Below are 14944 nucleotides of genomic sequence, written 5' to 3' on the forward strand. Positions count from 1 at the left end.
GATGGCTGTCATACTCGGGGAGTAGCTGCTGCCGTAGTGGATTGGCTTCTTCCGATGGTGTCCGATGTCACTCCTTTCAACGAGGGTATTATGAGACTCAGATTACAGCACTCCCTGGGTGCCTTGTCTGTTGTCTCAGTGTATGCTCCGACTGTGGTGAGTGATGTCTCGGCGAGGGAGACATTTTATTCGCAGCTTCGCTTGGTGGTTGATGGGTGCCCACGAGGTGACACTCCTGTCACTCATTGCAGCCATTGGCAGTGACAGGGCTGGCTGTGAGGATTGTCTCGGTCCCCATGGGTCTGGTGACCGTGGTGAAAGTGGCTCCATGTTCCTTGACTTTGCAAAAGGTCAGGGGCTGTGAATCGCTGAATCCTGGTTCCAGCGCCCAGACCGCATTGTTGGAACTTGGTACTCCAATACTGGTGGTGAAGTGAAGGAGATCGATCACATCCTCGTGGGCAGACGTTGGAGGCTCTTGCAAAACTGCAGGGTCTACAGAAGTGCCCAGTTTGTGAATTCTGACCACAGACTTGTTGTTGCTACTCTTAGGATCCAGCTTAGGTCCAGTAGGTTACCACCTACTAGGAAAATGAGTCTGGACTTGGCCAGACTCCAAGACCAGGCTGTTTCTAACGAGTTTCTGTGAGGAACTTGCAGATATGGGTATGACTGCCAATCCTAATGTGATTTGGGAGACCTTCTGTGGCCTTCAGGTTGCTGAGGGTTGGGTTGGTGTTACCGGTGTTCCCAGAAAGAGGTGTTTCATCTTGCAGGGCACTCTGGATATCATCAAGAGGAGTCGCATCACACAGCTCAATGACAACTCTGCTCTGTACCGGGAATTGAGAAGGATGGCTGTGAGGGCTCTGAGGGCAGATAAAGAGGAGTTTGTTAGAGGAATCTGTGAGCAAGTGACACAACATCTGTGGTCTAGCGACCCACGTCCTGCTTACAGAGGAATCGAAGCATTACGCACATCCGAATCTGTTCCTCAGAGAGTCGCAGTCAGGGCGGCTGGTGGAACAGTCCTTACGGATGCCACTGCATTTGTGACCCGCTGGGCTGGCTACTTTCAGCAGTTGTTCAAAGCTGATCCTCCAGCTAGGACATTGGATATCTCTGGGTCCACGGTCCTTGAGGCTGATCCTCCAATTAGCTGTGAACCACCCAGTCTCATTGAGATTGCACAGGTGGTGAACCAGCTGAGGGGAGGAAAGGCTGCAGGGATCTGTGGTATCCGGGGTGAACTTCTCCAAGCTGGTGGTAAGGCTGTCCTCCTGGCATTGCCAGCAATCTTTGCTTCCATTTAGGAGACTGGCATTATCCCAACTGACTGGAAAAAGGGATTTGTCATCCCTATTTGGAAAGGGAAGGGTGATCGCCTGGATTGCAGCAACTACAGGGGGATAACACTGTTCTCGATGCTGGGTAAGGTCCTTGCTAGGGTCATCCTCAATAGGATCCGTGATCGCTTGCTCACCTACCAGCGACCGGAACATTCTGGTTTTACGCCTAAGAAGTCTACCATTGACCGCATCCTGGCACTGAGGGTTCTCATGGAGCGCAAATGTGAATATCGGCAGAGTTTCTTTGCAGCCTTTGTCGATTTTCATAAAGCATTCAACTCAGTTGATCGAGCTGCCCTGTGGGACATCCTGAGGGTTCGCGGGATCCCCTCGAGGTTGCTGGATATCATGGCCAGCCTGTACACTGGTACTGTGAGTGCTGTGCAGAGTGATGGCAGAACCTCTGTGTTTTTCCTAGTTGATTCTGGGGTTCTTCAGGGGTGTGTTCTTGCTCCTACTCTGTGCAATGCTTGTATGGATTGGGTGCTGGGCAAGGTTGTGGTGTCCAGCAGCTGTGGGGCATCTGTTGGTGTAGAAAGATCCAGGCCTTTCATAAACTCTTGGGCACAGCCATCAGCATTGTGTCTGTTTGAGGAGAGAGTGTAAACCTTGTCAAGAGGTTTACTTACCTTGGCAGTGTCTCTGTTGACTCTTCCTATGAAATCAATAGACAGATTGGGAGAGCATGGGGGGTCATGAAGTTGCTGGAAAGGGGTGTGTTGTGCTCCTGATATCTATGCAAAAGAACGAAAGTCCAAGTCTTTAGAGTCCTTGTGCTTCCTTTTTTGTTATATGGTTGTGAGACATGGATGCCATCCAGTGACCTGAGATGAAGACTGGACTCCTTTGGCACTGTATCTCTCCAGAAAATCCTTGGGTACCATTGGTTTAACTTTGTGTCAAATGAGCAGTTGCTCACGGAGTCCCGATTGAGGCACGTTACCTGCATTGTGAGGGAGTTTCAGTTATGGCACTACAGCCATGTGGCGTGTTTCCCCGAAGGTGATCCAGCTCATAAGATCCTCATTGTTGGGGATCCGAGTGGCTGGACCAGGCCAAGGGGTCGCCCACATAACACCTGGCTGCAGCAGATAGAGGGTCATTTCCGGAGGGTGGGACTGGACCATGCGTCTGCCTAACAGGTTGCCAACTGGGATCCCATGTTGTTTTGTTGTGTCATGGGTGCGAAGATTTCCAGCAAATGTCCGGAAGGCTGCATTCTCTCAATCCATCAGTGGAGATGTGAATTTGTTTGTTTACACCTGACCAAATTTAAATTACAAATTGAAATTCTTTACTGCTTCCTTTCCTGGCCGCATATGAAAAGCTTTACTTCCATTAAAAAGTGATCACCAACTGTATCCTCATTGCTGAAAGTGTGGCAGCAGCTGAAGGAGCAGCAACAACAAGAAAACAACAACAACAGATATAGCTCAGTTTGTTTCCATTTCTTAAATGAAGTAATGGTTGTGTTTCTCAGGTATTTTACGGTGTTTAAGGTCAGCAAGTTTTTTTTTCTACCGACAGGCAAGACAAACTATTTCTGTAAGAAGCAGTGCCGATATTGACACGTACCGGCGAAAGAAACACCGACAGCAGCGGGAACAACATTTTTCAGTTGCTGTATCTCATTCTATTACTCTGCCTAATTATGTAGTACACTGGAACGGTACGTGGAACTTTTGTCATTCCAAACTATCTTTAAAACATAACTTATGTACTATCTGATTTGAATCGCAAACAGAGAAACTAAGACAGGCTTGTCCGGGATTTGAACCCGGGACCTCTCGCACCCGAAGCGAGAATCATACCCCTAGACCAACAAGCCAGCACACCTGGTCTCCCTTGAATGTTCCACTTAGGGTTTGGAGGTTTATTTCGCGTCACAAATTTCAAGAGTTCATTTTTCAAGGCTTTACAGGATACTCTTGAAGATAACGGTTGCCTACAATCTGAGTCTTGAGTCGCAAAAAGATTCCCATTAGGTTAAGGTCAATATGTAGAGGAATTACAAAACAGAGGCAAAGTGTTACAGGTCGACAACCGTTTTGTATGTCGCTCAGACTTTGCCCAGTAATGCAAAGAACGCAACCGCATTGAAGCACTAGGACAACAGTTAACGTGGGCTCGTCAGGGATTTGAACCCGAAACCTCTTGCACCCAATGCAAGAATCATACCCCTAGACCAACCAATATTAAGCTTGCTTGTCATTCTCCTGGGGAGTGTGAATTTTTTGTGCCACAAGATTTGCAAAGTCTGTTTCAAAGCAAATTTCTTCAAGGATTGTAATTCTAAAAAATCAAGGGCTTCACAGAGTTGCAAGGAACTTTTGTTTCTTTTTGTTTCTGACATATGTGAGAATGAAATATTCTGAAAATTGTAGAAAATAAATTCCACATTCCAAATGCTGGCAGAGTTGTGAAATTCAACACAAAGAAACATTTCACACTAACGCATAAAATCAATCTTCACGGATATTTGAAACTCATTGAGGTTTATTTCCAGCCCAAATCTGAAGGGGTACTCGTCTGAGATTGCGTTCAAATTTTTTTCGTCTTAAGCGAAGATTTCCAGCAAGTGTCCGGAAGGCTGCATTCTCTCAATCCTTCAGTGGAGATGTGAATTTGTTTGTTTACACCTGACCATATTTAAGTTACAAATTGAAATTCTTTACTGCTTCCTTTCCTGGCCGCATATGAAATAAAGCTTTGCTTCCATCAGGAAGTGATCACCAACTGTATCCTCATTGCTGAAAGTGCGGCAGCAGCTGAAGGAGCAGCAACAACAAGAAAACAACAACAATAGATATACTGTATATCAGTTCGTTTCCATGTCTTAAATGAATTAATGATTGTGTTTGTCAGGTATTTTAGAGTGTTTACGGTCAGCAAGTTCTTTTTTCAACCGACATGCAAGACAAACTATTTCTGTAAGAAGCAGTACTGCTATTGACACGTACTGGTGAAAGAAATGCCGACGGAAGCGGGAAGAAAATTTTTCTGTTGCTGTATCACATTCTATTGCTCTGCCTAATTACTTAGTAGGCTGGAACGGTACATGGAACTTTTAGCATTCTAAACTATCTCTGAAACGTAACTTATTTACTCTCCGATATGAATCGCAAATGAAGAAACTAAGACGGGCTTGTCCTGGATTTGAACCCGGGACCTCTCACACCCGAAGCAAGAATCATACCCCTAGACAAACAAGCCAAAGTTGAGCTGAGGGGGCCACACCAACAGTGTTTTAAAACTTAAGGTTCGTACGGAACTTTTGCTTCTGGAATTGGAACGCTGAAAGTAGAAATCAATTTTGCCATCAGTCAGTTGTCTTCCTTTGTGTGAAGCTTTACACTGCTTTCAGCAAAAAATCAGCAAACCTTTCCTCCAAGTTCTAGGCAGCAGCGGTATCAAGAACAGATGAAGCTACAGTATTTTCAATCATTCCAGGCAAGGAATCTTTTTGTACCGTTTCACCAAGGAAAAGCATTTCTTTAGGATGAACCATGCCAGGAATGTAACAACACAGCAGCAATGGGAAGATGAGTTTCTATAAGGTTTTTGCTTTTGAATGTGTCCGTTTTGTCAAGTGCATCCGGTAAGCGAAACCTGGAAGCAACATCTTTCTAAGCCATTCAGAAGCTTCTTGGGGGGCATCCCACCTTTTCAGGAAGAGGCAAATCGCAAAGGAAGAAGCAAAGGTGGTTAACGTGGGTAAAGGAAGGTGGGTTTGCCCAGTATTTGAACTGGGGACCTCTCACACCCAAAGTGAGAAGCCAGCTGATGTCACGCTTGCTTGGCATTCTCCTGGGGATTGTGACGGCTTTGTGTCACAAGATTTGCAAAGTCTGTTTCACAGCAAATTTCTCGAAGGAATGTATTTCTAAAGAAATCAAGGGCTTAACAGAGTTGCACACTTGACTTGATAATTCTGAATACATTTACAATGTTTATTTCTTTGGATTTGTTTATGACTTGACCTTGTTTTTCCATATATACTTAAATTAAGACTTTCAATAATATATGTAAAATTTCCTTTTGCTTTGTTTCCTGCTTTTCCATTTGGTGATTGTATTCCCTAAGAAAGGAGTATTCTAACTAATGGTTGATCTGAAAGAATGCTAAATGTCAGTCCACATTATAAAGAGGTCTACATCAAGTCAAGGGAAGTTGTCTGAAACATTTTTTGGACAAGATGCCAACCAATGAGGTTATATGGAACACTCCCTGGTCGGGACTAGAGTCTTTCAGATAATAGGAACTGAAGATCAGTGATATTACAGTTCTGATATTAATTGTAGTTTTAGTTTTTATTTTTTTAATAAAATTAATTTTTATTTTTATTTCATTCTGGTTTTCAGTGGAGTCAACAATTTTTATTTTTATTTAGTTCTGTGTTTAAAATTTTAGTTTTTATTTTATTTAGTTCTGGTCTTTTTACATAATATTAGTACAATTTTAGATTTTTTTTTTCTGTTGCAAGACCACAAAGGCTAGCCTACACATATTTCAATGCAAGTTGTTTCAATCAACAAAATACATTCACAGTTCATAAAGCCATTAAACACAGTTTGACTACCAATGATCAAAAAAATTATGTGGCCTAATGAGTACAGTCATCAAGATCAAATGTTTCAACCCAAGAAACCAGTCTGTGCAAGCACTTTGCTGTTAAGCTTTAAACAAGCACGCATTTCGAGAGATCTGTAAATGTTGCAACAACGTCCATTGCACAGATAGTCGCATAGTGAAAATATTCGCTCGACAAATGCCTGTAATGCAGGTGCACAGACAAGGTCCTCGGCCACTGGCGCCAGAAGACTCTGTGTTGATGATTTCTGTTGCCAGTACTGAAGTTGGTGAGGCACTGACTGAGTCAGATTTACAAATATATGAACCCAAAAGAGTAGCTTATTCACTATTCAACTGGCAGCATGCACACTGACTACTGTTTATGTTTCAAATCTCATCAGCATTATTTATACAAAGATAGGTAAGGCACATATTTGGCTAAGAAAGAACGATACATTTATAGAGGCGAGAGAGAGCGGAGAGAGCGCATTTGTTCCATACTCTCCATGTGTTCTAAATTTGCCGTTGCAATTCCTCAATTCATACTTATTCAATACAAATTAAAGTATACAGTGGTGAACAAAAACACAGATTTCAATTTTTAGATAGATTTTAGAAATATTTACTTGTTTATAAAAGCTTTTAATTCTGATGCTTTAATCAATTTTAACCCAGACTGTTCAACAAAAGGATAACAAGAAAAACTAAATAAAATATTCTTTTAAGTCAAAATTTAGTTTTTAAATATTGGCTTTTTTTTAGTCTGATCCCACTTTTTATAAAATTGAAAACTGTTTATGGTCTTACCTTTATTTGGAAATGAAGTCCATGTGCCTATCCTTCTCCATGAAAATCTCTGTCACTTTCTTGTAAAAGTCCTCCTTATTTTCTTTTAGTTTTAAAAGTCCATTTTGGCAGTCAGTCAGAACAAAAAATAAAAATAAATGGACCGCTGCAGTGCACTTGACTTTCTGATATCGCTAACTTATTGGCACCTAGAGCCTAAGTGTAGAAGAATAGCAGCAACCAGCACCTGTTGGGCTCACATCCGCTCCCTTTAGTGCGGCACTGTGCCGTCTGCCTCGCCTTGTGCCTTTTCACTGTGGTTTTATCGCCAATCAAGCAAGACTAGATATGTCACACATGTTCATTAAAGATATTAGCCAGACTGTGGAAAGTCAGGGTGTGTAATAAACGTGTCTGCAAACATTATATTGTCGACATACAAAGAGACTGCAACAGGCACACGCCAATTGCATGCATCAACCCAGTGAACAGCGCAATGTAATTGAACGCTCAGGGTGACCAACAAACAACCCCTCTGTACGACTGAACCGGACTGAACGAAAATGCTATTGCTGTTTTTTTCATTTTTACTTAATTTTCATTCTGATTTTAGTTCATTCACATATCACTCATTTTTATTTGTATTTAGTTTTAGTTTCTCTGTTTGCCTTAATTTCAGTTCTCATTCTTGTAAAATGAAAAACAATATTTTTAGTTCTAGTTCTCGTTTTCATTAAGAAAATAACACTGCTGAAGGTTTGGTGTTTTGGGGAGCCAGACAACACCTTTAGCAAAATATAGCAATGTCCTATGGTTTCCTTCAGTGCACAGTTAAGTTTAAGAGGTTGGATTCATCCAAAAAGGCTGGTCAGATGGAGTCGCAACTGATGTGGAGCACTCCTAAGAAGAAAGTTTGGAAGTACATTTCTGGAGAATAGTTCAGGCATTGAAGTATTCTTGGGTTTTCCCTTAAAAGGAACCTCCCTTTTCTCTGGCAGACATGGTTATAGTCAAGAGTAGAGCTGAAAGAAGGGTATGCCAGACAAGGATATGGGGGAGGACATGCCATTGTTATTGGTGAGAAGAGAAGTAGGAGTAAGGTAGACAGGTGCAGAGCTACAGTACATTATATAGTTAGCCTTAAGTGGCATACTATTTATTCCCTTCTGTTTTTGCTCATGTGTTTGCATACCTTCCTGATAACCCTTTTCCTTTATTTTTTGATTTTGTGACTTCTGAGAGTAACTGAGAGTCTGTGTTCTACTCAAGAGGACCCAATACTTTTCATAACTGTGTCTTCAAACTGATACCTTGCCTACATTTAGTGATATTTGTAATTTAACTCTGTAGCCTGTACCTTGATATGTTCTTTGTATTAATTTATGTAACCTAGTGCTTTCAGCTTTTGCTTGCACACTGTACTTTTCATAGAATTATACTGTACCAGTTAAGCATTGAGGTGCTGTGAAGGCGATTTCATCTGGTCATAACAGATGATGAATGTGGATGAGTGATTTAAAGGGGCAGTTAAGTGTGCAATCCCTTGTACTGAGTGAGAGTTTAATAGAATTTAGGAAAGAGTGGAGGCAGAGACAGTGAGCAATTTTGAAAGAAATGAAGGATGATATGAGGATACAGAAATGGGCAATGAGAATGGAACACAAACAGCAGTCATGCTACAATTTATTGTTTTGGTGGTTCCCCAAGGTCAAAAACCATGCAGATTATGGTAGGTTGTTGCATTTTGTAAGGAGTAATAAAAGTGCCCTCAAGCTTACCAGAAGAATTCAGTGTGTTTTTTCTTTGCTTCTATGACAGTCACAATGTGACATGTGGTTAAATATAAGTTCTACAATATGTCATATAAAGATTCATCACATCATACTCTTTGTGCTCTTTGTATAGACATGGGCAACAAACAGAACAGTTTCAAATATTTAATGCTTCTTTTGAGACAATATGGCTGGACTTCAATTAAATAAGAATATTTAGTTTCAATCAGGTCCATAAGTATTTGGAAAATGACACAATTTTCATAGTCTGGGGTCTGTACATCACCACAGTGGATTTGAAATAAAACAATCATGATGTGACTGAAGTGTAGACTTTCAGCTTTAATTCAAGGGGTTTAACAAAAATATTATATGAGCCATTTAGGAATGCCATCCATTTTCCTGCATAGTCCCCCATTGTTAGGGGCTGAAAAGTATATGGACACTTGACTGAGAAGATGATCCATATCCAGGTGTGAACAATTCCCTCATTATTTCATCAATTATTTATCAGGTAAAAAGACTGGAATTGGTTCCAAACATGGAATTTGTATTTGGAAGCTGTTGCTGTGAACTCTCAATAAGAGCTGCCCATGCAAGAGACAAAACTAAAAATCAGAGAGATAGTAGCAACACAAGGAGTGGTCAAAACAACAAACATTTCATACATTCTTAAAAAGAAGGAATGCACTAGTGAGCTCAGCAACTAAAGAAGACCTGGACAAACAATGAAGACAACTGTGCTAGATGATTGCAGAATTCTTTCTTGGGTGAAGAAAAACCCCTTCACAACATTTAGCCAAAACAAGAACACTCTATTTAGGAGGTAGACCTATCAGTTCCAAAGTTTGCAATCAACAGAAAACTACATGAAAGTAAATCTAGAGGGTTTACCACAAATTACAAACCACTGGTAAACCTCAAGTATAGGAAGGGCAGATTAGACTTGCCACAAAACATTTTTTAAAAGCCTGTCCAGTTCTGGAACAATTTTCTTTGGACAAAGGAAACTAGGGCCAATATGTACCATAAAGACGGAATGAGAAGGGTATGGTATGTAAAAGAATAGGAATAGTTCATCCAACGAAAGCAAAACAAGTGCTTTTCAACAAAAAGTAGTGGAATATTCTTCAAAGGCCAAGTCAATAAACTGACCTCAACCCAATTGGACATGCATTTCACTTGCTGAAAACAAAACCAATGGCAGAAAGCACAACAAACAAGCAGCAACTGAAGAGAGCTACAGTAAAGGCCCAGCAAAGTCTCACTAGAGTGGAAACCCAGCACTTGGAGATGGTCATATGTTGAAAATAGGTGGGCCATGTATAAAAATGTCTGTCTTTTCTAAATGGCTCATTCAATATTTTTCTTAAACTCCTTGAATTAAAGCTGAAAGTCTATGCTTCAATTTCATCTTGATTGCTTTATTTCAAATCAATTGTGGTAGTGTACAGAGCCAACGTTTTGAAAATTGCGCCACTGTCCAAATACGTATAGGCCTGACTGTATAGTACCTTTGGAAGAAAATCATATAGAGCAGTTTATAGACTGCTTCTTCCTAGACTACTTTTTGGATTAAATATTTGGGTGAACGATTACCCTAGACTCCAAAGAGGGCCATGCTACATTACCAATTACTAAAACATTGGACCTGGCTGTTCTGTCACTTCTCTTCTCCCAACTTTATATTAAACAAAAAAAAAAGAAACATTTCAGGAACAACACAAGAAAAAAATGTATAAACTTAGATATATTTAAACTAAACAATTACACTCTTTTACTCGTTACCACACCAAAACAAAATAAAGTCCCCTTTAACTGTTCCCCAAGCAAATGCTCATCCCATAACAAACACTCCCCTGAAATACCCCAAATCCCCACTTTTTGTTAGAAAGGATGGCCAGTCCCAACCAACCCCACATATATATACATAAATATACACAAACACTTTCAATGTGACCTGAAGAAACAAAAAGATGCCCCTCAGCAGAATATGCACATATATATACACAAATATAAACAAAACATACAAGACATACATACACATATATTATATATATATATATATATATATATATATATATATATATATATATATATATATAGATACAAATTCAGTCCAAAGGATCATTATTCATGGGATTATTGGAAGGACAACATTGTGATGAGGGCAGTCAGATTGTGAAGGATTGAGGAAAGATGATGGCGCTATCCCAAAACAATAAAAACAATAAAAAAGGTCACAGATCTCACCCTCCGAAAATCGGCAATCCAAAGCCTCTGGACAGTCCGAAAAAAGAATGGAAAAAAAAGGCGTGCAGATGGCCACCTCACTAACTTTTACCCAGTGTTCGAGGCGAGACGTTTCTGTTTTTTTTTTTCACTCAGCATCGATAGTGTCTGTCTTTTCTCCCTTCCTATGTAAAAGTGGCTTTTCCTCCATCGATCACTTCCTTCTTGCCAATTTTAATTTTGGCGCTCCAACCAGAAGAGTGTTGTTTGTCGGCCTTCCAGATCCCGCTCATGGAGGCAATGCCGTGAATCACAGCCTCACAGTTCCCAATCGTGAACCACGAAAGGCTTCACCACCTGAATCTGAGTAATGAAAAGCACACAAAAGACAGACAAGACACAATACAACACACACACACAGGTAAAACTATTTATATGGCAGTGCTACATGGGAACCTATCATTTTCCTGAATTCGGTTGATATAATTAAAGGTTGCACAGAGTCACAAGTCATTTTAGCAGCAGTGAGAGCATTAAGGGTCTTTCTTAGATATTGAGGCCCAGTCTGTCAAAGGGCACACTCATTCTTAACAGATCAAGTTGCCATTTAGTCTAACATGCATGTTTTTGGGATATGAAAGAAACAAATTACACAGAGAAAATAGACATTGACTCATGGAGAACATCCAAAAGTCACATATTCTGACACTACTCTTGAATATATAGGATTCAAACACAGTTTCCTAGAAATATGAGGAAGTAAGGCTAACCACTGCTTCCTCATACAACCCTAAACTGTAGTGTATATACAACCCCAATTCCAATGAAGTTGGGACATTGTGTAAAACGTAAATAAAAACAGAATACAATGATTTGCAAATCCTTTTTAACCTATATTCATTTGAATACACTACGAAGACAAGATATCGAATGTTCAAACTGATAAACTTTATTGTTGTTTTGCAAATCTTCACTCATTTTGAATTTGATGCCTGCAACACATTCTAAAAAAGCTGGGACAGGGGCAGCAAAAGACTGGGAAAGTTGAGGAATGTTCAAAAACAACCTGTTTTGAACATTCCACAGGTGAACAGGTTAATTGGAAACAGGTGTTTGTCATGATTGGGTATAAGAGGAGCATCCCCAAAAGGCTCAGTTGTTCACAAGCAAGGATGGGGCGAGGTTCACCACTTTGTGAACAACTGCGTGGGCAAATAGTCCAGCAGTTTAAGAACAACGCTTCTCAACGTACAATTGCAAGGAATCTAGGGATTTCATCATCTACTGTCCATAATAACATCAAAAGATTCAGAGAATCTGGAGAAATCTCTGCACGTAAGCGGCAAGGCCGAATACCAACACTGGATGCCCATGACCTTCGATCCCTCAGGCGGCACTGCATTAAAAACCAACATCATTCTGTAAAGGATATTACCACGTGGGCTCAGGAATCCATCCATCCATCTTCCAACCCGCTGAATCCGAACACAGGGTCACGGGGGTCTGCTGGAGCCAATCCCAGCCAACACAGGGCACAAGGCAGGGAACCAATCCTGGGCAGGGTGCCAACCCACCGCAGGACACACACAAACACACCCACACACCAAGCACACACTAGGGCCAATTTAGAATCGCCAATCCACCTAGCCTGCATGTCTTTGGATTGTGGGAGGAAACCGGAGCGCCCGGAGGAAACCCACGCAGACACGGGGAGAACATGCAAACTCCACGCAGGGAGGACCCGGGAAGCGAACCCGGGTCCCCAGGTCTCCCAACTGCGAGGCAGCAGCGCTACCCACTGCGCCACCGTGGGGCTCAGGAATACTTCAGAAAACCATTGTCAGTTAACACAGTTCGTCGCTACATCTACAAGTGCAAATTAAAACTCTACCATGCAAAGCGAAAGCCATATATAAACAACACTCAGAAACGCCGCCGGCTCCTCTGGGCCCGAGCTCATCTGAGATGGACTGACGCAAAGTGGAAAAGTGTGCTTTGGTCTGACGAGTCCACATTTCAGATTGTTTTTGGAAATCATGGACATCGTGTCCTCCGGGCCAAAGAGGAAAAGGACCATCCGGATTGTTATCAGCGCAAAGTTCAAAAGCCAACATCTGTGATGGTATGGGGGTGTGTTAGTGCCCATGGCATGGGTAACATGCACATCTGTGAAGGTACCATTAATGCTGAAAGGTACATACAGGTTTTGGAGCAACATATGCTGCCATCCAAGCAACGTCTTTTTCAGGGACGTCCCTGCTTATTTCAGCAGGACAATGCGAAGCCACATTCTGCATGTGTTACAACAGCGTGGCTTCGTAGTAAAAGAGTGCGGGTACTAGACTGGCCTGCCTGCAGTCCAGACCTGTCTCCCATTGAAAAAGTGGCGCATTATGAAGCGCAAAATACAACAATGGAGACCCTGGACTGTTGAGCAACTGAAGTTGTACATCAAGCAAGAATGGGAAAGAATTCCACCTACACAGTTTCAACAATTAGTGTCCTCAGTTCCCAAAAGCTTATTGAGTGTTGTTAAAAGGAAAGGTGATATAACACAGTGGTAAACATGCCCCTGTTTCAGCTTTTTTGGAACGTGTTGCAGGCATCAAATTCAAAATGAGTGAAGATTTGCAAAACAACAATAAAGTTTATCAGTTTGAACATTCGATATCTTGTCTTTGTAGTGTATTCAGTTGAATATAGGTTGGAAAGGATTTGCAAATCATTGTATTCTGTTTTTATTTACATTTTACACAATGTCCCAACTTCATTGGAATTGGGGTTGTATGTAAGTCATAACTTATAAACACAATAAAGTACACACAAGTGCTGAACTAAGCTCTATTTAACAAAATATTTCTTCAATTTTTATTTTGAGATTTGTTTTTTTCATTAACAATAGAATATATAAAGTCATTGGTTTAACACTGAGTAAAAAAAAAAGAAATCCATGAGTCATCACCCTCAAATGACTTCCACTTTTTAAGCCAATTACATTAAAATATTTCTGAGCCCGTTCCCCTAGTGTTTCTGTCAAACGAGGCAATCTTTAAAAGACTTTCTGTGATCTAAGTGTCCAGAAAGTTTGGAAACTTAACCATTTCGCTTAAACTAAATTAAAAGCTTTCTCTGCTTTAAAGATTGTTGTACATTAGAATTTTAAAACAGACAAACTGGTTTCTTTTGACTCTGGGGCAGTCCCTTCATATGTCATCTTCACTAGGCTCATGGATCAAGAACTCAAGTCCACAGCCTACATAGAGTGCAGAGAGCAGCCATTTTAGCTAGTCAAACCAACTTCTAACTTTAGAGCTTGTTTCCTCTTTGTAGTCGCCTTGATCCATTTGAATCCCACTGCACATGAATCAAGTTCCTCTACTTTTCTATAATTTCGTACAACACAAGTATAATATGTTATGCTTTGAATTATATATGGAAAAAATTTAATGATTTGTATACTATTTGAATATAAGACAAAGGAAAGCAGAGTAAATTTAGCTTGTGTCATGCATTATTTTTTTCAGATCTGTTGTATATCGTGGTGTCAAAATCTTTCCCTTTAAAAAAGAAATATTCCAGATCCCTAAGTACACAAAAACATACTCTTTATAAACTAAAATATAATGTAGCATAAAGTAAAATGATATGGTTGCTTTTTCATTCACCTAACTATTTCATTCTATCATCATTCTGTCTGACAGTCTTTTGCCTTCTCCTCCTTCCATCAAGTAACTTTAGTGCTCACCTTTTCTGGAAGAAACTGGCTATTTTTGATCTTTCTTGAAATTATGTCAAAAGATGCCTAGGAGGAGAAGGGTTCAGGCAAAACTAATATGGCCACAAAGTATCCCTTATTTGTATGCCCTTGATTCCAAAATATTTTTAATCACTAGGGCCTACTTTAGTCACTATAGTCCAGGCGCCTACTGTCACCTAGGAGTTCCAAACCATATTCTAGAAAGCATCCATCACTGACCTAAGACAAACCACATTATCTGAGTAGTTTCTCCATCAACACTCCACTCACTGTGCTTTTTAATTCAACGGAAATCAATTAAATTTATGCCACCAGTTTTCAGTTAAAATATATTTATTTTAACATAGTGCCTTCCCATAGTGTCCAATATATCATCTTAAGGTACAGTGCTTATAAAGATTTACGGCAGATCTCTCCATTTTCTATTATTTCACAACAGTGTTTATTTTAAGTAGAACATACATTGTTCTCCTCTC

General features: G+C 40.5%; 1 non-coding gene across 1 annotated transcript; it reads right to left on the reverse strand.

Annotated features, from left to right (window-relative positions):
* Positions 1 to 3105: 3105 nt before the first annotated feature.
* trnap-cgg (transfer RNA proline (anticodon CGG)) lies at positions 3106 to 3177 on the reverse strand. The gene has a single exon. It is a non-coding gene; the product is annotated as a tRNA-Pro (tRNA).
* Positions 3178 to 14944: the final 11767 nt, after the last annotated feature.

This window comes from Erpetoichthys calabaricus, chromosome 5 (genome assembly GCF_900747795.2).
Source record: "Erpetoichthys calabaricus chromosome 5, fErpCal1.3, whole genome shotgun sequence".
Classification (NCBI taxonomy): Eukaryota; Metazoa; Chordata; class Cladistia; order Polypteriformes; family Polypteridae; genus Erpetoichthys; species Erpetoichthys calabaricus.